This window comes from Rana temporaria, chromosome 13, assembly GCF_905171775.1.
Source record: "Rana temporaria chromosome 13, aRanTem1.1, whole genome shotgun sequence".
NCBI lineage: Eukaryota > Metazoa > Chordata > Amphibia > Anura > Ranidae > Rana > Rana temporaria.
Window position 1 is genome coordinate 92,582,510 of NC_053501.1, and position 22,737 is coordinate 92,605,246.

The 22,737-nt window shown below is 43.0% G+C and overlaps 1 protein-coding gene across 6 annotated transcripts in view; it reads left to right on the forward strand.

Moving 5' to 3' along the window:
• The window catches only part of CADM3 (cell adhesion molecule 3), a 620,371-nt gene that overhangs the window by 46,060 nt on the left and 551,574 nt on the right, over window positions 1-22,737 (forward strand). The window lies entirely within an intron of this gene.

The window sequence follows — 22,737 nt, forward strand, 5'->3', positions numbered from 1 at the left end:
CCCACCCCCCCATACTCTGCAATACCCACCCCCCCATACTCTGCAATACCCCCCCCCCCATACTCTGCAATACCCCCCCCATACTCTGCAATACCCCCCCCATACTCTGCAATACCCCCCCCCCATACTCTGCAATACCCCCCCCCATACTCTGCAATACCCCCCCCCATACTCTGCAATACCCCCCCATACTCTGCAATACCCCCCCAATACTCCGCAATACCCTCAATACTCCAATACCTTGCAATACGTCGCCTATGGGGATTTTTAAGTAGCAACGTTTGGCGCAATTTCACGAGCGTGTGCAATTTTGAAGGGTGACATGTTGGGTATCTATTTACTCGGCGTAACTTCATCTTTCATATTATGCAAAAACATTGGGCTAACTTTACTGTTTTTTTTTTTTTTTAAGCACAAAACTGTTTTTTTTTTTAAAAACACGCGTTCAAAAAATTGCTGCGAAAATACCGTGCAAGATAAAAAGTTGCAACAACCGCCATTGTATTCTCTAGGGTCTTTGAAAAAAAAGCATATATAATGTTTTGGGTTTCTATGTAATTTTTTTAGCAAATAAATGATGATTTTTACATGTAGGAGAGAAATGTCAGAATTGGCCTGGGTGCTCCAGAACGCCTGATGGTGCTCCCTGCATGTTGGGCCTCTCTATGTGGCCACGCTGTGTAAAAGTCGCACACATGTGGTATCGCTATACTCGGGAGGAATAGCAGAATGTGTTTTGGGGTGTAATTTGTAGTATGCATATGCTGTGTGTGAGAAATAACCTGCTAATATGACAGAAACTAGATTTTTTTTTTTTTTTTTACAGAATTTTCAGTCTTTTTTCTTTTATAGCGCAAAAAATAAAAACCGCAGAGGTGATCAAATACCACCAAAAGAAAGCTCTATTTGTGGGAAAAAAAGGACAAAAATTTCAGATGGGTACAATGTTGTATGACTGAGTAATTGTCATTCAAATTGTGAGAGCACCGAAAGCTGAAAATTGGTCTGGTGATTAAGGGGGTTTTCGTGCCCAGTGGTCAAGTGGTTAAAAAAAAAAAAAACAGTAAAGTTAGCCCAATTTTTTACAAAATTGTACACGCTCGTAGAATGGCGCCAAACGTTGGTACTTAAAAATCCCCATAGGCTACGTTTTCAATTTTTTTTTTACTGATTTCATGTTTTGAGTTACAGAGAAGGCCTAGGGCTAGAATTATTGCTCTCGCTCTAACGTTTGCGACGACACCTCACATGTGTGGTTTGAACACCGTTTTTATATGTGGGCGGGACTTGCGTATGCGTTTGCTTCTGCGTGCGAGCACACGGGAACAGGGGCAATTTAAAAAAATATATTTTTATTGTTGTTTTTACAAAAAATATATATATATTGACACTTATACATAAAAAAAAAAAATAGAATTTGATCACTTTTATTCCTATTACAAGCAATGTAAACATCCCTTGTAATAGGTATATGACATGAGAGGACCTCTTTACAGTGAGATATGGGGTCAATAAGACCCCACATCTCACCTCTAGGCTGGGAAGCCTAAAATGAAAAAAAAAGTTCACTGCTTCCCAGCCGAGGTGACGCCGTTTTTTTGAATGCATAGGCTGGGTGTGACGTCATTAAATCGCCCTTGACCTCCGACGATCATAGAGACTCATCATCTGGCCTGCCGGAAATCTCTATGATCAGCATCCGGGGCTGCAGGCATCATTCAGATATATCCCCACAAAGTCAAGGACTTCATATGACGGCTTGGGGGCACCAAGTGTTTTTTTAAATAGATAAAATACTAAATCCAGGCCATTAAATATGAATGTACTCAACATGTTGGACCGAATGTATGTACCATGTATGCCAATGTTGAGTACATTAATATTTGATGGCCTAATAAAGCTTTACAAGATTGTTATAGCCTCGTACACACAACCGTTTTCCTCGGCAAAATCCATCAAGAAAAATGCTGGCAGAGCATTTTTGCCAAGAAAAGCGGTCATGTGTATGTTTTTCGTCAAACTGTTGTGGATCTCGACAAGAAAAAAAGAGAACATGCTCTCTTTTTTTCTCATCGGGAGTCTCAATTTCCTCGTCGTGTTTCTCGTCGGGCTGGTTTACGACGAGAAACACGTTCGTGTGTCTGCTTAGAAACCCGCGCATGCTCAGAATAAAGTATGAGACGGGAGCGCACCTTCGGTAAAAGTAGCGTTCGTAATGGAGATAGTACATTCGTCATGCTGTAACAGACTGAAAAGCGTGAATCGTCTTTCACCAAACTTTTACTAACACGCGATAACACGAGATTAGCAAAAGCAGCCCCAAGGGTGGCGCCAATGGAATCGAACTTCACCTTTATAGTGCCGTCGTACATGTTGTACGTCACCGCGTTTGAGAATGACGAGATTTTGTCTTGACAGTGTGTATGCAAGGAAAGCTTGACAAGATTCTCGTCAAGCCTGACAAGAACCTCGTCTAGGAAAACGTTTCTTTTATGACGAGATTCTCAGTCGTGTGTACGAGGCCTAAGTATTGTTCATGGCTGATCATTGTGAATGAAATATCAGTATTTAATGGACTTGCCCTTTATATGGACTTTCCCTGTGATGAGAGGTGCTGTGATTTGTTTGAAAGTTGGCAGTTGCCTGACTATCTCTGGCTTCAGTAGTCCCTGATCGAGAATAAGGATGCCGATGAGGGTTTCCGGCTTCAGTCTGGCTTTACTAGCAAGATGCTTTGTTCCAGAGGCCGTTGGATATATAGTTTTTTTAGGAGGACAGCAACTGCAATTTGCATATTTCTTTGTAACACAGTTTTTTTCTAAAAGGTAGTACATTCGTGAGTGATCAGAAAATGCTGACTTTTAAAAGCAAGGTAATGTCTTCCGTTAATCACATAGAAATAGCCTTTTCCGCTGCATAGCTCCTCTGAACGTGATCATTTAGTGTTCCGCAATTCCCATATTTGAGGTTAGCATAAGCTTGCTAAGAAGATGACTTATTTTCGCTGTTATGATTGGCCATTAGAGGGTCTCAGGTGGCCTTTCATGCATTATTAAACAATTCTGTTAGTTGGTGGTACTTCCGGAAAAAAATACTGCTGGCTTTTCAGATGGCCAAATTACATAAATATGCGTTATATTGTACTACACCCTTTCTGAAAAGGACCTTCATTGCTGTCCTATGCCTCTAACTGCTTGGGTGCATCCAAATGTCTGCACATGCACCCAAGCAATTAGAGGCATAACTTTGAAAACGTGTTGAATGAATGAATGAAATTTAGATTTTCCATCAACAGCGCAGCACACACACATGTAATTTCCTCTACTACTCCGTTAAGATTGAGTCAAACCGCACTGCGACCCAGGTGTGTTGTTAGAACAAGTCAGAACATGCTCAAGTGCAAATGCCTGGGTGACTCACCACCATAGTGCTACCCCGCAGGCTTTCTGAAAATTGCACACCTCGTATTTTGCTTAAATATTTTGTGCTAGAAGTGGTCACTCTTTCCAATCTGATCAAGGCCAAAGGCTTGTTCATGTACACGGGACGTTGTTCAACCTCCCCTGAATGATTTTACTTGACAGCTAAAAAACGGATTATAAAAACGGCAGTTTAGTCGCGTTTACATGCTGCGTTTTGCGTCTAGAAGCGTTTGAAAAAAAACTATTTTTTTTTGGTTAAAGTGAAAAAGTCTGTAAACGAAACGCTGCTAAACGCTAGTTACCGCGTTTGGAGGTTGAAATGCCTCTTAACACAGGTTCTGAACGCATTTTTTGGGGTTCCAGAAAACTCTAAACTCAACTGCCTAGAAACGACTGTAAACGACCCTGTGTACATGTACTGATAAGATAACATGAAGGAGAGTTCAGGAGCAGTTGAAAAAAAAATGCCAAACTGCTCCTAAACGTCTGTTTACCAGCATCGGTGTACATGAGACCTAAGATGTAGGATTTTAAAAATAAGAATACTCCCCTTCCAGTGGTGGTGCGTCCATAGAGGGCGCAGGAGCGCCCCCTCTCGCTCCTGCACCGCCACTGAAAACAATACATAGATTCGTGCATTGCATGAATCTATGTATTGTTGCCGGCGCCGCTGCCGCCCACTATTCAGATGGCCGGCCCCCTGGCGAGCGCCGGCCATCTGAAAAACGGCAGCTGGTTGGCTGTGGAAGTGTCTATCGTTTGTTTGCGCCCCCCGGAAAATTTTGAGCACCAGCCGCCACTGTCCCCTTCCCCTGATATTCCTTTAGACCAGGGGTCTCCAAACTTTTCATTTCGAGGGCCACATCGTAAATTTTACACATACTCGGGGGCCGAGAAAAAAAAGATTTGTTATTAAATCCGCAGCAGTGGAATAGAATAAAATGTACCAGGCTTCTGGAAGCGGGGCTAAATGTAGTTAAACTTCCATTGTGCATTAAATCTGTGTCCCCATCAGAGTCTCTCCACACATTTGTGTCTCCATCACTCATCAGAGGATCCCTGCCAACTGATATCTCCATCAGAGCCCCTCTGCACATTTGTGTCACCCTCAGACCATCAGATCCCCCTGTGTCCCCATCACAGCCATAAAACCCCCTACAACTGTGTCCCCTTCGGTGCCATAACCACCCCCCCCCCAACAGCTTTCCCCTTCAGTGTAAAACTCCCTCAAATTGTGTCCCATTCAGTGCCATAACCCCCCACAACTGTGTCCCCCTCACTGCCATACCCTTCCACAACTGTGTCCCCTTCAGAGCAATCAACTCCACACCCCCCTCGCCACACTAACAACTGTGCCCCCAACATAGCCAATTCATCCCCATTCTGCACATTTGTTTCTTCCTCATCAGTCTCTCCGTACTTTACCACTGTGCCTCAAGTGCAGACCTTCTGCACTTCCCCATCTTGGCTCCCGCCCCGCTGTTACACTTCATTGGTCGAGGCCGAGCGAGCTCCGGGATTGGTCGAGGCCGAGCGAGCGCCAGGATTGGTCGAGGCCAAGCGAGCGCCGGGATTGGTCGAGGCAGAGTGGTTGTGGGATCTGTGCTGCATACTGCCGGGGCTGAGTATGCATCACAGGTTTTGCAACCCCACAATGCTTTGGCACAAAGACTGTCCCTGCGGCGAGTCTAATGACTCTAGCTGCGGGCCTGTAAAAACGGCCTAATGGGCCGTACTTTGGAGACCCCTGCTTTAGACTCCTGTACCATTCAGTACTACCCCAATGACTGGTCTACCTACCTTTCTCACTCTAGTCTTACTTTGCTGAATTGATGAAAATGTATTCTCTAAACTTTATAGAGCCAACAGTTTTTTTTAAATGACTGCCATTTGGCTCATTAGATTTATGAAATGAAAAATCAAGCACTCTTATTTTAGATTAAGCTGTGTAGAAACTGCAAAATATTATCGTTAGATTTGTTACCCCTAGATATTAATACCCCCATAATTCCGTGCTTTGTATGGAATAATATGCCTTTTCCTGATGCACCCTAATGCTTTAGGGTAACCAGACTCAAACTTTATAACTCTGAGAAACCCTTTAAATATTGTTCTGGTTTTAGGGAACACATACTCTTAGTAAGTAGCCAAGTCAGTTTACCACATCTTAAGGAACCCTCCAAATATTTTTTTGTTTTTATGGAACACTTGAAATAAAAAAAAAAAAACATTTTTTTTTTTTTAGTTTTAGGGAACTCTTACTAAAACCAATTTATTGGGGGTCAGTGGGAAAATGTAATGCATTGGTCGGTAATGAGAAGAATGACCACTTACAGTTAGCTAAATGGATCATTAATGTCATGCCACTGACGTGACATTGGCCCCGAAACTATACAGGCATTCAGGTAAATTAACCATAGCCTAAGTAACCCTTGATTTTTTTTATTTTTTTCAGGTTTTAGGGAACCCTTGAAAACATTTTCAGGTTTTATGGAACTCTTGATACAGCCATTTTTTGGGGGAAAAAATGTCTGTTACATTGGTTGGCGGTGGGAAGAATGACCCCTTACAGATAGCTAAAAGGATTGATGTCATGCCACTGACTCTGCCAAGTGGTATTGGCCTCGGAAATATGCAGAGACACAGATCAAGTAGCCACCGCTCAATGAATCTCTAGCAACCTTTGGAGGAACCCTAGTTCAGAATGGCTGCTTTAAGGCCTTAAGCAATGTTGGACTCCAGCTCCGATGTTACTTGCATTTGTATATTTATACAAGTTGACATGTGACTTTGAAAGAAAAAAAAGAAAATCTATTGAGCATAAAAAATAAGAAAAGCCTCTTTCACATAAACATAGGAATTATAATAACCATAGGGACTGAGCAAGCTGTTCAAGATGAAAGGCCAAGATGAAAATTAAATCCTCTCAGCAAGTAACCTATGTCCATTGATTGAGTTTAAATGTAAAATTTTGCGTTTGACATTTCCTAACCTATTCGTTCAAAATGTGAACTGCCGGCTGTGATTTTACGTGTACGGCACAACCTGGAATGTGTCTTGCTGGGAAGCTGCCCCTATATTATCTAATCTAGCCCATCTCAAGGAGACCTGCACTTTCCCCTGGCTGGCCGCGGCTGCGTGACAGTGAATGAGGCGACCCATCTTCCTTGCCGCCTTGTGTTTCTTTTCCAATAGATCTTAGGTAACAGGCGTCCTTCCCTCCGCTGCTGCCCTGTATTGTCCGTGAAATAGATTCGTTGTCAAGGGAGGCTAACTGATGCTTACATGTATTTTCTGTACTATAGATCATAGGCTGAAGCCTGGCTATGCGAGAACCTTGTATTGCCTTTGTAGTAGATTCTGTAGAAGGCAAGACCAGTGTTACCGCTAACTAACTTGTATTTTCTACAATAGAGAGACTGCAGATCTGTGTTCCTGTTACTATACATTAGGGAGAACCCTTGCAGCTTTTCTGTAGCTAATCTTGGATCACCACATGGGTCTAGCTCATTATAAACATCCATCTATTGTGAAGGAGTATTTTATTTTATTTTCTGACAGCTCTAATGAATCGAGGGGATAAAGAAGACTTCTACTCAAAACTATTCATTTTCTTTTGGTTGGAGGATGAATGACACTTGCATTTAATGGAGAGATGCTGTCAGGTTAGAAATTTCACTTGAATTTCAGGAAAGCAACAAAAACTGCAGTTACATTTTGTATGTTTGCTGTCTTACCTGCCAAAGAAATTATATTTCTGCTTAGTCGGCGTCACAAACTAGGCATCCCTGCCACGCAGCACAGACAGGTTGGTTGGCTTCACTTTTCTTTTAAAGAGTATCTGCAGTCAACACTTCTACTTTTTACTTTGGTAGAGGTTTTTACAGTTCTTTTTGGCTTTGTTGTAGAGACTTTCCCTTCCTTCCAGTGCCAGTGGCATGGTGAGGTCATGGAGCATGAAATCTGTGAAAATCTCCAAACATTTGTCATCCAAACAGGAAGTACAGTGGGAAAATGGGAAAAACCGATATAAAAAGCAAAAATGTTATATATTGCCTTTTACTATTCCTGATGCCCCGTACACACGATCAGTTTTCCCGTTGGAAAAAGTCAGATGAGAGCTTTTGGTCGGGAATCCCGACTGTGTGTATGCTCCATCAGACTTTTTCCAACTGAAAAACTGTTGGAAATAGATGGAGAGCAGGTTCTCTTCTTCCCCGTCAGGAAAAAATCTGATAGGAATTTTCTATCGTGTGTACAAATTCTGACGCGTACTCGGAAACAATTCGGCACATGCTCAGAAACATAGAACTTAATTTTCTTGGCTTGTCATAGTCTTTTACATCACCGCGTTCTTGGCAGTCAAAAGTTCACCGAACTTTTGTGTGACTGTGTTTATGCAAGGCAGGCTTGAGCAGAATTCCGTCGGAAAAAACATCCAACTTTTTTCCGACGGAAATTCCGCTCGTGTGTACAGGGCATTAGATGTGTTGACTTAATCTAATAGGTTTTGAGGGTGATTTTGAAGAGCCCATAACCAGGTTGAGATCCTATAGAGTCACTGGAAGAGGTATGCATAGAACTATGTGCACGCAGGCTTTCACCAAGCAAAATGAGGCACATGGTCTCTAAACCAAAATTGCTAGAGTTAGGATCTGGCCTTGAGATCACTTGAGTCCAAGTGATAATCAAAACCAACACTTCTTGTCCCTGGCAGGCTACACTTACTCCTCCAGAGTTTCTATGATGGGAGCTATATTGATACAAAAAAATCACTGGCGCTCAATGGGAAATAACTAATATCCCATGAAATACTTAAAACCCTCGTATGGGCTGAGAACAGTCCGTGCTGCAGAGATCCGGATACCCTGAAGTACCACAAATACACAAATACACCAAAAAGGAAAACTCTGCGCTCCTGAAAGTTCACCAATTATAAATCCACTTAATGTTTGTGAAGAAAAAAACATACATTAACACTTTAATTTTCGGAAGATCCAGTCCTTTATATGGTTAAAAAAGGGAAAGTTTCCACAATGTACACAATATAATAAAAAAAGTATAAAAAAAAACTTTCCAAATGTCTGCATCAGACCAGCACCCTCTTCAGACTTCAAATGGTTAAAGCTTGCGGTTTTAGTTTGTGGGCTGTCTAGCAAGACATCATTAGTGCAAATGGTGAGCACAGTACATTACCCAGCCAGATGTACACATCGATCGAATGTCCTTCTCCTGGCTGATGTAACAATGTCCGGGATCCTAAGCTCTCTCCTATGCGGGTATGGAAGCTTCACAGACCCGATAAATGTGACTGCTGGAGACACAGGGTGGATCAGCCTATCAGAAAGGACGCTCTCCCTGGGTGAACATGCAAGCGTCCCACGTCTGAGACACTGTTTCAGTAAACCAGCTGTACTGCAGGGAGAAGTTTAGGCGCCCTCCAGTGGGCAAATTGCAGTATGCGCTTGTTGAAAAATCAACAGCGTTGCATGGCGATTAAAATAATCGGATATAAAAGTTCTTATGCATGAATAGGATCTTCCATCATAAAAGGGGGATATTAAGAGGGGTCCTAGACGACGCGTTTCGCCCTTACAAGAGCTTTGTCACAGTCAATAGGACCTAGGTATAAAGTTTAATTAAATAGACTAAGATAGGGGGGGGGGAATTTGAGGAAGGGGAGGAGAAAGGGGAGGTGTACCAAACCGAGAGATTTAACCCTTTGGACATCCAAAAAGACAAACAGACAAATAAATCACATATATATTGCAAGAGAATTATTTTTAAAAAATATATTGCAAGAGAATTCGTTTTTAAAAAAACATATAAGCACATCATAAATTACTAAAAGATAAACAGCAGTTTTTTTGTGTCTTAACTGGTCACTAGATCTCATTATAACAAATCTATATTGTTGCAACATAATATCCACAATAGGTTGTATGGGCATACAACCTATTGTGGATATTATGTTGCAACAATATAGATTTGTTATAATGAGATCTAGTGACCAGTTAAGACACAAAAAAACTGCTGTTTATCTTTTAGTAATTTATGATGTGCTTATATGTTTTTTTAAAAACGAATTCTCTTGCAATATATTTTTTAAAAATAATTCTCTTGCAATATATATGTGATTTATTTGTCTGTTTGTCTTTTTGGATGTCCAAAGGGTTAAATCTCTCGGTTTGGTACACCTCCCCTTTCTCCTCCCCTTCCTCAAATTCCCCCCCCCCTATCTTAGTCTATTTAATTAAACTTTATACCTAGGTCCTATTGACTGTGACAAAGCTCTTGTAAGGGCGAAACGCGTCGTCTAGGACCCCTCTTAATATCCCCCTTTTATGATGGAAGATCCTATTCATGCATAAGAACTTTTATATCCGATTATTTTAATCGCCATGCAACGCTGTGATTTTCAACAAGCGCATACTGCAATTTGCCCACTGGAGGGCGCCTAAACTTCTCCCTGCAGTACAGCTGGTTTACTGAAACAGTGTCTCAGACGTGGGACGCTTGCATGTTCACCCAGGGAGAGCGTCCTTTCTGATAGGCTGATCCACCCTGTGTCTCCAGCAGTCACATTTATCGGGTCTGTGAAGCTTCCATACCCGCATAGGAGAGAGCTTAGGATCCCGGACATTGTTACATCAGCCAGGAGAAGGACATTCGATCGATGTGTACATCTGGCTGGGTAATGTACTGTGCTCACCATTTGCACTAATGATGTCTTGCTAGACAGCCCACAAACTAAAACCGCAAGCTTTAACCATTTGAAGTCTGAAGAGGGTGCTGGTCTGATGCAGACATTTGGAAAGTTTTTTTTTTATACTTTTTTTATTATATTGTGTACATTGTGGAAACTTTCCTTTTTTAACCATATAAAGGACTGGATCTTCCGAAAATTAAAGTGTTAATTGAGCTATGGTTGTCACCCAGACTGGACTTCAAACATTCTTTTCTATATACACGTAGATCCACCATTGCGATCAGACCGGAAGTGGGAGCAGGTAACTGTCGAAGCTAGGTACCCGCTTGTACCCACTGAAGTCATTAATGTAAACCCAGTATGTAACTCGTCATAATCATTGACATTTTTTCATACGTTGGTTACTTTTACATGTTTGTACGGGTTATGCTATGTATCCTATAAAACTTCAATAAAAACATAATGACAGTGAAAATAGAGTAGTCCTGTGGTCAGATTGGTTGAAAGTAGTGGGTCACATTATTCCAGTTTCGAATGTGCGTTCCCAGGTCTTTATTCAGCATTAACCAACATTTTACCAGTAAGGGGTATGGTATCTGAGTATTTAAAGCGGAAGTAAACTTTTCCCCTCAAACGCTCCTTATCAATGCAGTCAGTATGTTCACACTTTCTATTACATTCTGCCCAGCTAGTAACCCTGTGTAATGTCTCTTACTTGTATTTAGTGCAGTTTGTAATTTTTTTCTCCTCGTCCGAAGTTGGCGCCAAGTTCTGTCTTCCATGTCCGCAGCGATTTGGGCTTTCTGTTTTTCCCTGCTGTAATCCCGTGCATGCAAAGTGAGCGTGTGGGCAAGCCTCGTTTTCATTATTATTACTATGGCAACCCTGTCTGGCATAGCAAAAATCTCAGTTGAGCCCGCTCTCTCGAAGGATTGCGGAGCGATGCCATAGAGAGGCCGTGATCGTGGCATGTTATGTTATAGCAAGGACTAACGGCACGAGAAGCATGATGTAAAAAGGGGATATTTCTTCTCTGATGTCACTGATACATGCGTATAAACAGTAACAGATTACAAGAAAAGTGAGCAGGATAGGAGAGATCCAAAGACAGCGATTTGCACAGTATGTGCTGATTTTTTTAATGAGAAAATTTAAACTTTAAGAGCTTACAACCACTTTAAACCCCTCTCCAGGCAGGAAAAAAAGTTGCCCCTGATCTGCCCCTCCCCCCCACCTGCAAAGGTTAAATGCTAGTTAATTCTATGGGGAGGGTGATAAGGTGTAATACCTACCTTATTCCTCACTTCAGCAGGCTCCTTCCATCTGTAAGCCCGGTCTCCCGAAGCCTCTTATTTAAAGTGCTCCAGCTGGTAGTTGCATCAAGTGCACAGCAGGACCAATAGTCCTGCACTGTATGCGAGAATGTCGAGGGCCCAACCATCACTAAAGAGCATCAAAGAAAAGCAGCAGGGAAACAAGAGATAAGGTAAGTATTACAGCCTATTTTTCTACCCCTTAGACTATAATAAGTGTTTAACCCTTGTTGTGCGGGAAAGGGGGAGCCTCAGTGTCGGGAGTTATTTTCTGTAATTCCTGAAACTCAGCTTTAAAATAGGCCTATTGTAGTCATAAAGTCTCTTTTTATTTAATAGATTTGTCAATTTTGCGATAAAATGTTTGGATCAATATAGAGTTAGGCATACGCCAGTTATCTTGGCATTCTCAGCAGTTATGGACAGTACTTGGTGGTCTAGTATAATCTTTGTTTTATCTCCTTATCTGTTACTAACAAGCGCACCATTAAACATCAACTTGGTTGGGGAAAAAAGTTGAGAAAGCAGCTTGATCCCCTTGTTGTGCTTTCCTCGCCTCCCTCCCTGAGGTGAGATCGGGAGAGACAGACAGTAGATAAGGATCTCTGCATCCGGCTTTGCCGCTGTTTCTTCTCTGAGGCGGCTAGATAAGCGTGGATTTGGTAGGAGCAGAGTGAAAGGTTGCACAGTATAGTTGCTAAACAGTGGAGATCAAACGTTGCCAAGGGGTACCGATGAGAGGCCAGGGAGAAAGGAATAACTTATGTTTGTAAAGAATAGCAAGCTGTACTGACTGGATTGTACACATGTAACCGTACAACAACATTTACAAATCATTTGTGTATGGCAAAGTACCTATGGTAGCTTAAAAATAGTTTCCTGTGTACTCATGGAGTTCTTCATTCCCAAGCTTATTTTATACATAGGCCTTAGCTTGTACCTTAACTTAATTTTAAAATGGCAGTTGTGGTACAGAGTCTCTTGATGGGCTTTAGACTTTGGACATGCTGATGACATACATTTAAATGGCTTCTGAAATAATTCAAAATTCATTGACAGGTGCATTTGGCCTTCAGTTTACTTCCTTTTGACCTCCATTCAACCTACTTCAAGTGGGTGTTGCATTACTATAGACTTTAAAGGAGTTGTAAAGCTTTGTGAAAAAACACCTTGCACTCTCCGGCCCCCCCGAACCCCTGTTTTTCTTGCCTGAGCCCCGAACTTCTGTCGGCACGATCCCGCGTCGTTCTCCCCATGCCTGATCGGCTCTTCATTGGATAGATTGATAGCAGTGCAGCCATTGGCTCCTGCTGCTGTCAATCGAATCCAATGACGCGGCCGTCGGGGGGGAGGGGCAGAGTCGTACAGAGGGGGTTAGCTCTTGAGGAGAGGAGCTGAGACAGCCGCCGTGGGACCCCAGAAGAGGATGATCCCCGCCACTCTAAGTATGACATGTTTGTTATTGATTTTTTTTTAAAACTAACCCATAGTATCACTTTAATAGGACTGCAACATTGAAGCAAACAAAAGCCTATCAACACATGCCCTAAAATCTAACTCAACCAGTTCTTCATCACAAAATATCTAATGCATCTAGGTTTAGGGAAATATGGGAGTGCTGGAGCCTAGCAGCAAATCACCAGGCCCAAGCACTGTTGCATGACAGAGTGGGTGACATCATCAGCCCTGTGTAAGCTCTGACATGGAGCTTACACAGTATTTTACAGTGGGTCAAATTATGATTTACCAGGGGTCACCGAATCCTGGGCTGTTCCTGAAGCCAGCATCGCTCTCCCACTGCATTTTTGTAGCCACCCAGCAGGGCTATCCCTGGAGCATGTGGCTACCCATCTGGGCTGTTCCTGGAGCACACAGCCGCCCACTCAGCCTCTTCGCAGACGCCCATTCAGTTTATGAGACTAGAGGTCAGCTGACTGGTGAGGAATGTGAAGTGGGAAAGGCTGGAGGATACCCTATCTCCCGATTTCGGCATAGGTGTCACTGCTACAAGACACCACAGAGCTGGAGACAGTGAAGCCGGAGACAGCGAGTGACACTATCTGCGATTATAGTTGCCATTAAAAGGACTCAGGGAGCGCTAAATGTCCATGGGTTAGGGGCATAAATTATTTGTTTTGCCTTGGGTGCTGACAACCCACGCTTCGAAAATCATTTTACTGTTAGGGGTCCCCACAACTTGGGAAATTTTATCAAGGGGTCACAGCCCTAGAAGGTTGAGAACCACTGCACTAGAGCGTCTCCCAGTCACACTAGTTGCCTTAATTTCACCTGCCTGCACACCATTTCACCTGTCGGCTATTTGGTTCCCTTTCTCACCCAGGCATGTGGGCCCTGCACTTATGTGGTTGCTTTGTTCAGCTCTGTGCCTATCTTTAGAATGTAGCTCATTATCTTTGAGGGCACTTTTACACTTGCCTGATTTTTTCTAGATGAGTTTCCTATTTCCCTATCAACACACACAGTAACTGGTATCAACAAGCGTAAATGTCTGCTAAGGCGCATTAATGTACTGATGTGCCACGTGTTGATGTACGGTGCAAAGAAAAACACATCTGGCAAATACAAAGTGTGAATGAGCTTTCTATGTGCCTCAGCACGCAAAATAATACACTTGTACTATTTTTGGCAAAGCAGCACACCACAACACATAAAGCGTTACCATCTGTGCATTGTAATGCACTATATTGCAGGTGTGTTGTTTTTCTTTTGCTTTATGTGCATTGTGGCGCCATTGAAAATGCAAAGAAAGCACATACAATGCGTTATCACTACACATAGATGTAAATCTGGCCTAAAAGCTTGGGAAATGCCTAATGTAGCTTGCTAAACGACTGATGGGATGGCCGTTGGACAAGCTTTAACGAGATGACATTAACCACTTAAGGACCGGACCAATATGCTGCTAAATGACCCAAGGGGTTTTTACAATTCGGCACTGCGCCGCTTTAACAGACAATTGCGCGGTCGTGCGACGTGGTTCCCAAACAAAATTTGCGTCCTTTTCTTCCCACAAATAGAGCTTTCTTTTGGTGGTATTTGATCGCTTCTGCGATTTTTATTTTTTGCGCTATATACAAAAATAGAGCGACATTTTTGAAAAAAAATCAATATTTTTTACTTTTTGTTGTAAGAAAAATCAAGTAAACTAAATTTTAGTCAAACATTTAGGCCAAAATGTATTCAGCCACATGTCTTTAGTAAAAAAAAAAATCACAATAAAAAAAAATTAGCTACCTAGCGGCAACAGTGACACTAATACAGCGATCAGAAAATTGATCGCTTAGTGACACTGGCAATAGGGAGTGAAAGGGTTAACTAGGGCGGTGATCAAGGGGTTAAAACTTTATTAGGGGGGGTACGGGGGCTACCCTGAACCTAACACTAACTGCCTGTCACACTAACTGTCACACTGACACTAAATGCAGTACATATATGATCACTGCATTCAGTGACACTGTGACAGGGGGGGGGGGGGGGGGGGGTGATCGAGTGGGTTAATGTGCCTACGTGTAGTGTGTGTCAGTGTAGTGTTGGTGCGACTTACTGTGTGATGTATTCTGTCCTCAGCGGCGGTTGAAAATACCGCCGAGAGGAGAGAATACATCACTTCCCCCTTCCTGTGTTTATCGCTCTCATTGGCTGTGAGCGATCCAAAAACGAACAGCCGCCCCCTCGTCCCGGATCGCTCGTGAAGCCACGGGAACCGCCGCATGTACCGGGGGGGGGGGGGGTCCCGATCGGACCCCCGACCCACGTCTAGGCAGGCACTTACAGGTACGTGACTGTCCGTGCCATTCTGCCGACGTAAATGTACATGTGGCGGTCCGGAAGTGGTTAAAGAAATGGCCATGTGGCCTTATCTAGAAGGTGCTTATGTTGGGCATGAAGTACAGAGAAACATGTATGTTTCCGAAAAGTGAGCTATGATAAGTCGAGTATTTTAACCACCTATAATAGAACATTCATGAAAATCATGTAAAACTTTAAAAGAAAGATTTTTCGAAGCCATACAAATCTGAAGACAACTGCCAGCTATGAACATCCTACACATACTTACATTTTCAATGAATGCGTCTTTGTTTAGACGGTTTTAAAGAACATAGATGTCAAATCAGGAAAAGAATTTGCCCTATTATGTGATCATGCTGCATTAAAATATTAACATTTTTCACATTATCACAATTTTTCTTCATAATTGATTTAACTAAACACGTTCAGAGGAGATATTTTACATAACAGTGCTTTTCTTTGATAATGTAGACTTTATGTTATTTTGAGCGCAGTCAGCTTTATTGTAGTGTGCTCATGCCTTTTAAGTTTAATGAAGAGTCACATGGCACAGGATAATTATAGGATGACATTTACCAACGAAACAGACTACAAATAATCCAGTTATATATTCACTTAAAAAAAATCATTACATGTGTAGTATTTTAAATACATTGATCATTAATACCTAATCCCTTTCACATTTGCACTTGGAAAGAAAGAAGAAGGCAGTAAGTAAGGGGGCAGAAAAATTGCTAAAGGCCCATACACACGATCTGACTTTTAGACAACAACGGTCCGACGGACTTGTTTGATCGGACAATCCGACCATGTGTATCGGACAATTGTTTTCGCCTTTTCATCGGACAAATCTTCGCTTTGAATGCTCTCAAACTTTTCAACAACAAATGTCCGATGGAGCATAATCCGATCGTGTGTACACAAGTCCATCGGACTTAAGTCCAAAGTACAAACACGCATGCTCAGAACCAATGCTAAAGATCAAACAACAATAGCGGAAGTTGCACAAAGGGTGGCGGTAAAGAGCTGAAAAACCATGTGATTTGGTGAATTTTTTTTTAAAAAGTCCTGCCGTGTGTATGAAACAGGAAGTGGGCGTATTTTATTGCTGAAGAGGCATTGCATGTCTTATGCAATAATGGTCTGCCTGCTTATTTGCTAAATGCCTTCAGTTCCACTTTACGTTTCCAGCTCTGTCCATCATGAAGGAGTCTGTTACTCTTACCAAGTTCACGGCCAACGCCCATTCGGAGCAAAATCCACGGAAAAGTCTGATGGAAGTCCGATCGTGTGTATGGGCCTTTGAGGCCGGGTTCACACCTATGCGAATTGGTTGCGGCTTAAACCACATCCAATTCGCATAACATTATAAAATACATTGATTTCAATGAGGCTGGTTCACATATGTGCGATGCATTCGCACTGCGCATTGCCAAAACAATGTGTGCGTTTTCTAGGCATTACGGTGCGGCTCAGGTGCGAATTCAGTCCCAATATCTTCTATGGGCACGCATCTGATTCGCAGATGTGTTCATTTCTCTTCAGGATTTCTCTTATTCACCTCAATACACTTTCCCCCTCCCCTTCCCTCTCCCAGGTCTCCAAATTCGCAGCTAAAATGGAGATGATCTGCTGAACAGTTCTCTTATCTCTCTGGAGAGATAAGAGAGCTGAAATTCGCACCCCACTTGTGTGAATCCGGCCTAAATTAATTTTTGTTCCACCATTGGAGTTTTCTTTTACTTTCCTTACCACGTATCACCGGGACAGAAATTGAGGGAAAGTCTCCCAACAGGGCCACAAAGAATAGTAAAAACTGACAAAGGTTCCAGCCCTAACCTCCCTCTATCTAAAATTTAAAGAGGAATTGCAGTCTGCTTACATAATTTGTAATAAAAACATCTTTGCCATTCTTAACTTCCCTCCAACCACTTTGCATATTATTTTATATATACTGTGATTCTGTACTTGCCAAATATGCTGCAGGAATTTCCCTCCACTGAGTATGGCTGCAGCCATTTTAACTGTGGGCACCTGAAGCTGCTGCCTGTTCACTTCCTGGATTTACACAGACTCACAAAGGCACACCTCCAGCTCCTCCCTCCCTTCCTAGCAAACATTCACGGGAGTGGAAGAGAGAGCTGTGCATGATGTAATTAGCCTAGGCCAGTGGTGGCAAACCTTGGCACCCCAGATGTTTTATAACTACATTTCCCATGATGCTCGGCTACACTGCAGAGTGCGTGATCATGGGAAATGTAGTTCCAAAACACCTGGGGTGCCAAGGTTCACCATCACTGGCCTAGGCTAATGACCAGACAAGAAACAGGAAGTGGGCGTATTTTATTGCTGAAGAGGCATTGCATGTCTTATGCAATAATAGTCTGCCTGCTTATTTGCTAAATGCCTTCAGTTCCACTTTACGTTTCCAGCTCTGTCCATCATGAAGGAGTCTGTTACTCCTTCACTGACCAGTCACAGGCTCGGGTAGTCAATTGACCTAACTGTGTTGCTTAACCCCTATACAACGGCCTAATGCAGCCTTTTCCAACCTTTTCAACACAGAGGAACCCTTAAAAAACTTTCTGGTTACAGGGAACACCTGCTAATAATTTCTATATCTACAACTCATGAAATATTAGTGTGATGGTCAGTGGGAAGAATGCTCCTTACATTGGTGGTCTTTGGGGAGAATTATCCCCTTGTGGGAACTTACCCGAGAGGCAGAAATTGGTCTTTGCTCAAGGAACCCCTTGAAACCTCTGGAGGAACCCAATGTTTGAGAAAACCTGGCCTAATGCATATACAGTATGTGGCAGCCTTAACACCCATGTGCCGCATATTTGTGTCGCTGTGTTGTTCTGAAGGTCACACTCAATCAGTGCCCCCAGAACTGTGATGGAGTTGTCACCAACAGCTTACGGTCAACTAGAAACATTCGGAAGTCACTCAGATGGGCTCCTGATGACTTCATCACCATGCAGTCATGGTGTTGCATAATCCAGAGTCCCTCCTTCCAGCCTGGGGTGTCACGGCTCGCTTAAAAAGCGTCCATGGTCATAAAGGGGTTAACTGCAGTAGAGAAAATGTCAGGTGGTCAGGTTGGCAGGACTGTGTAAATCCCAAGACTGTGTTGACAGAAATGCAAATTCATTGGCAGATAAAATTGCATCCATATATGTATTTCAAAGGTTTTGAGTTTAGATCTAATTTATGAGACTCTGTAGTCACATAGGAGTGCAAAGCTGTTTGCTTCAGTGTGGAGGCCTTTACCTAGATGTCAAATAAAGCACAAATAAATGAAAGACTGCTTACAAGTGATGAAATTGGTCCTGACGTATTGCTAGGATTTCGTCTCTTTTATCAGTAGAATAGCTACACTTAGTTGAAATGGCCCACTGTGCGTAAAAAAACCTTCCACCCAAAATTTGGTAGAGGCCTTCAGGTGTGGGTGATTGGAGGACCGTTTGCAGCCCAGATGCAAAGGAATGTGTAAAAGGCTGATGAAAAGGCAGAAGATAAAAGAAAGGTTTTAAGCCCATATGTTGTGTCTCTATTCATCATATAGTACAGAGTGTATTAGGAGGACAGTTGTTATGCGGGTGAGGGCTGAGGGCTTTCAGTGTAATGCGCCTATAATACACCTGTAGGCTTGCAGTTAATGCATCTTCAAAGCCTTGGATTTCTGTCATTGTCCTTTGCCAGCTCCTGCTGATGAGTTTGTCTGTGACACAGAGGAAGTGAAAGACAAGGTTATATCTGGATGTACCCATCTATTCATTGCTTGATGTTTACCCATCTCTGGATCTTTTCCATTAACTGGCACAGCTACTTTTCAGTGGGCACTGATAGCTTCGGCTGAAATGTGTGGGATTGCGGTCTCGCTTTATGCTGAATTATAACCTGGTAGCTAGGTGGATTTTGTGTCCTTCTCTCCTTCACTTTCCTTAACTGATTCATTTTTTATCAATCTTAACTTGAATCAGTCATTAGGAAACGGTATATGAAGCAGTATTTTTATGCGGCAGCAGGGACTATAAGGTGTCGTGTAGGCTATTGATTTGTCTGCATAGAGCAGTGGGTTCACCTAACCCCGTGCCAAAAGCACAAAGCAGTATTGTGATAAATGTACACACACTCCCTCTCCCCTCTCTCTGTCTCTCTCCTCCTCCCTATTTTCCTCTCTCTCTCTCTCTCTCTCTCTCTCTCTCTCTCTCTCTCTCTCTCTCCCTCTCACGTTCTTTCCTCTTTCTCCCTCTCTCCTTCTCCCCGCTTTCCTCTCTATCCCTCCATTTTCCTCTCTCTAACCCCTCTTTTCTCTCTTCCCCCATCTCCCCTCTCTCCTCTCTCTCTCCTTTCTTTCCTCCCTGTCACTCCCCCTCTCTCTCCCAGTCGTTTCTCTCTCCCAGTCTCCCCTCTTTCCCTTCTTTCTTTCCTCTCTCCCTCTCCCTCTCCCCGTGTTCCTCTTGCTTTCACTCTCCATTCTCTGCTCTTTATCTCCCTCTCTCTTCCCCTCTCACCCCTCTTTCCTTTATCTCTGCTCTCTCCCCACTCTTTGCTCTCTTTCCCCTTCTTCCCTCTTTCCTCTCTCCCCTCCATCTCTCCTCTTTCCTCTCTCTCTGTCTTCTTTCTTTGCTCCCTCTCTCCATCTCCCCATGTTCCTCTCTTTCACTTTCCATTATCGCCTCTTTTTATCCCTCCCCCTCTTCCTCCCCTCTTTTCTCTCTCTCTCCCCTCCCTCTCCCCTCTAGCCTCCTCATTCTAACTCTCCATTCTCTCCTCTTTATCTTCCTCTCTCTCCCCCCCACCCCCTGTTTCCTCTCTCCCCTACCTCTCCTATCTCGTTCTCTTTCTCTCTCTCTATCTCTCCTTTCTTTCCTCCCTTTCACCTTCTCCCCACTTTCCTCTCGTTCACTCTCCATTTTTGCCTCTTTATCTCCCTCTATCTCTACCTCTTTCCTCTCCCTCTTTCTCTCTCCCTCCCTCTCTCTCTTTCTCTCTCCCTCCCCCTCTCTCTCTCTTTCTCTCCCTCTCTCTCTCTTTCTCTTTCTCTCTCTCTCTCTCTCTCTCTCTCTCTCTCTCTCTCTCTCCCTCTCTCTCTCTCTCCCTCCCCCTCCCTCTCTCTCTCTCTCTCTCTCTTTCTCTCTCTCTCTCTTTCTCTTTCTTCTCTCTCTCCCTCTCTTTCTCTTTCTTCTCTCTCTCCCTCTCTTTCTCTCTCTCTCTCTCTCTCTCTCTCTCTCTCTCTCTCTCTCTCTCTCTCTCTCTCTCCCTTCCTCTTTCTTCTCTCTCCCTTGCCCCTTTTTCCTCTTTCTTTAACTGCATTTTCTCCTCTTTATCTCCCTCTCCCTTCCACCGCCCACTTTTTCCTCTCTCCCCCATCTCTCCTCTCTCCTCTTCCCTCTCTCTTTCTCTTTCACTCTCCAGTCTCTCCTCTTTATCTCCCTCTATCTCCCCCTCTTTCCTCTCCCTCCTCTCTCTATCCCGTCCCTCTCCCTTCTTTTCCCTTTCTCTCTCCCTCTTTCTTCTCTGCCCTCTCTCCACCCTTTCCTCTCTCTCCCTATCACCCTCTTTCCTCTCTCTCCCTATCACCCTCTTTCCTCTCCCTTCCCTTCTCTCTCTCTCTCTCTCTCTCTCTCTCTTCATCTCTCCTCTCTTTTTTCCTCTCTCTCGCCCTCTTCCCCCTATCGTCCCCCTCTCCTCTCTATTTTTTCCCTCTCTACTCTCTCTTCTTTAAAAGCTTTTTTTGCTTGTATCTAGTAAGATAAATATGAAAATATTGTATATAAAATTCACAATTCACTCAAATTAGAGCAGAAGCACAGCTCCTCCTTCTTGTCTGTACCTATTCGTTATAGGGTTAATTTGAAAGTGACAGTTCACAAGTGAGCAGTTACTGTCATTAAAAAGCCCAGAATGCTTTGAAAACTTGGAGAACTATATTATATTGAAAGCTAATGTTTAGAATACTTTACAAAAATATAAAAAAGGCAACATATAGGATTGGCTTTTAACATTTTTACTAAGGGATCCTGTATGAGAGCCTAAATAAGTTCCAGATCAATTGTGTGATGTACAAGCCTCATATTGTAAATAAAAATCTATTATCTTCCCTGACTGAGCAAAATCCTCCTTCATTTGTGTCTCACACGCTTCAACTCCCAGACACTGTAGGACTCATAGTGCAAGGGTTTCAATAAAGGAGGCAATGCAGTTGGTCCAGTAAGCAGTGGGCGGGTCTAGTTATGGCCAGGTTCTGAGTGACGAGCTTTAGGTGTTGATTGTCAAGCCGTGACAATGCTGACGCAGTAATGGTATTCCTGTGTCAGACCCCTCTCCCTCAGCTCCATTAGCGGTTTGCATGCCCGTCTTTCACAAAAATCTTAGTGCTAGAATTGCTGCCCCAAATAGGCATGGCATCACAAGGAAACCCTTCTACTGAACATTTTCTTAGCAGAGCAGGCTGGGTTTAGTCCATTGCTGCCGTAACATAAAACTTTATCCTTTAATTAGAACTTTGACCTTCTCATTTAAATCTTATGCTCCCTCACCCTTTCTCTAGCCATCTTCCATTGCCCTAGTATTTATTTATTCTCTAACTCAATTTCCTTCCATTTCTGTCCTTCTCTTGATTTATTTTGCTCTATCTGTCCTCTTCCTCAGCAGCCATCTTCTCCTTCCTGACACTTGCAGTATCCCATGAGACTCTCTTCTGGCCTGGATATTGTCCAGCCCTTCACACACTGTCACCTCTCTCTCCCGGCATGCCCTGCTGCTTCCCAGCAACCATTAATTGGGTATTGATTGCTAATTACAGGCTATGTTACAATCATTTAACCAACTTGGCGGGGTAGAAATACAGCTGGGAAACGGTGAATACAGCTGTATTGTTCTTCATAGAAAAGGCAAAGAAAAGCTTTTTTTTAATGGAACAGAAAGGTACAACCTTTTCCCGGAAGGTACAGAATATTTTTAACGCAATTAACAGAACGTCTGTTTGCATGTATCTTTCCGGAGCTCTGCAGTAAGCGGGCAGCCTTTCTGTGCACCTGTTCCATTAGGAACTGATGCTTTATGCTTTGACATCACCAGCTGGATAACTCTTCCAAGTGGCACACCTGGGCACCTGTCAGCATCCATTACACCCATCTTTGCTCCTTTAGGTCTCCTTTTATTGACCTTCCTCCATTTGTCACCTTTCTTTTTCAAACTGGTATAGTGATAAACTCAGGTTTTAGACAATTTAGCTTATTTAGTAAAAAGACCAAGATGACTCAATAACAAATAGTAATCATATTTTTGTTTTTACTACACTAGCCCAGGCGGTATGAGTTGATTTTCGATTTTTGGTACCTTGTGAGCATACAATCAATGACTTGTCCTAACACCTGACCTACATGTAAGGGTTTATTTGGTCCCTTTTAGGGTGGTCTCTGCCTTGTTGCCAGCTAATCTGGGCTGCACCTCCTTTCCCCTTAAGGGTATA